The sequence below is a fragment of the Cyprinodon variegatus genome, unplaced genomic scaffold, assembly GCF_000732505.1.
Source record: "Cyprinodon variegatus isolate N-32 unplaced genomic scaffold, C_variegatus-1.0 Scaffold578, whole genome shotgun sequence".
NCBI classification, from domain to species: Eukaryota; Metazoa; Chordata; class Actinopteri; order Cyprinodontiformes; family Cyprinodontidae; genus Cyprinodon; species Cyprinodon variegatus.
Genome location: NW_015151031.1, coordinates 385,823 through 387,731, shown reverse-complemented (window position 1 = coordinate 387,731; position 1,909 = coordinate 385,823).

Sequence of the window (1,909 nt, the reverse complement as noted above, 5' to 3'; positions counted from 1 at the left end):
AAAAGCTGCACAGCCAAACCATACATGATATTAAAAAAAACATCATTCAATGTGAGCACTAGGAGGGTGTGATGATAATACTTCATAGGTTTCTAGAAAATTTCAAAATAAATTTTGACGGGGGGCCACATACTGCCCGCTCGGGAACCCCGGCCAATAGTGCCCATACACGTGATATTGGGGCTCCCTAGACCCCAGACCAATCGCTTACGCCTTTGAGGGCTCCTGAAGGACAGAACAAGGGCAATCCCATTTGCACAGAGAGCTGTTTGCCACTTTGGCTGAAAGGTGCGAAATAGATGTACGCAACGTCTGACGCACAAGGGCCATATGGGTTGTCGATAAAGCATTGTAGTGATGAAAGCACTGTTGGCGGCCTCAGCTCGCATGTTATGAGCCGTTGTAGTGATAAAAGCACTGTTGGCAGGCTTAGGCTGCATGTTACGAGGTTAGATGATGCTTTATTACAGTGGAAATGTTAGAGCCTTATTAAGAAATGCTCACTGAGGTGCGTTGTCAACAGGCCTCGGCAGTGTAATTTGAAGAAATTGGTTAAGTCGAGTCATAGCTATGAGCCATACGACACAACAAATGAGTGTGCATAAGAAAGAGGCTTTTATATTGTAGTCTTATTTTGAAAGTCTACCATGGATGTGTGTCAAGGGAAGGGCCATGCCCAGCAGTGATATAGAATCCATTTCCAAATGTAAAATCACTGGTTTTCCATGTTATTGGGTGAATAGATGCTGTATTAGAGTGTACATGGGAGACTTTTATTGTGAAATTTGCTCTGGGGTGTGTTTTGAAAAGGTCCCTAGAGTCTAATAGAAACAAGCTGGTGGAGTTTGGGTCATAATGCTGAGCCATTTGCATCAATTAATACACCAGTATAATCTAGAGGCTTTTATTTTGTGGGGTTTATACAAGCTCTGAGATGGCTCTGGTGTAAAGAAAACTCACAAAGAAATGTCTCAATGTGTCATATCTGATTCAAAGAAATGACTAGTGGAGAAAAAAAATGTTCTGTACACAACGATTCACAGGTGATTTCATCCTTGATGCTTTGAGCCATGCTGCATTACTCATTCATACACTGGAAGTCTGACAATCCCCTATTTGAAGCAGGAATATTACAAACACTGCTGCAAAAATCCAGACCTCTAAAGATATTATATAAGAAGTGCTAAATCAATATCAGTCGCTGCTGGCAGAATAGGTAAATTATTGTGTTTTTGTGTGACTGAATGAAAATTTTAACATATTGCAATTAAAGTATAAATTGTGCTTTAACTTTAGGCTTGGGCATAATTTCATTTTGCATGGAATATTATTAAATATATATATTTCCACGTATTGACATTTTCTTACGGTTTTATCATTAGACCAATATTCATCCCTATATAACTCTCTGAATGCACCAGTGACTTTTTTTTAAATCTAACTTCATTACAGCTTTATTATTTTGAGGTTAATTGGTTAAAACCAAGAAGTTATAGTTTTATTGCTGAAAGCTAATGTTTTCATACTACTAAAAACAAAACAAATGTTTAGTTTTTTCATTAGTGGCATTAAGTGAAAGTAAGTATTTCCTATTTCAGTTCAAGTAGGGTTACCAAAATAGTTTTTCATTTCCTTAATGCCTGCAACATGAAGGAGATAAGTTTCTTTGATTTGCTTTAAATACTCAAACTATTGCTATGCATTTGCTAATAAATGCCCTAATGAGGATACCATAGCTTTGCGAGGCTTCTTCTACAAAAAAACCCCCAGCATAATTTAATCTGATAAAATTTTGCTAATGCACTCCGTGACAAAGACCTTAATCAGTGATGGCAAAAGAACTCACTTTCCGTACTTGAGTAAAAGTACAGATACTTGTGTTAAAAATTACTCTGGTAAAAGTGGAAGT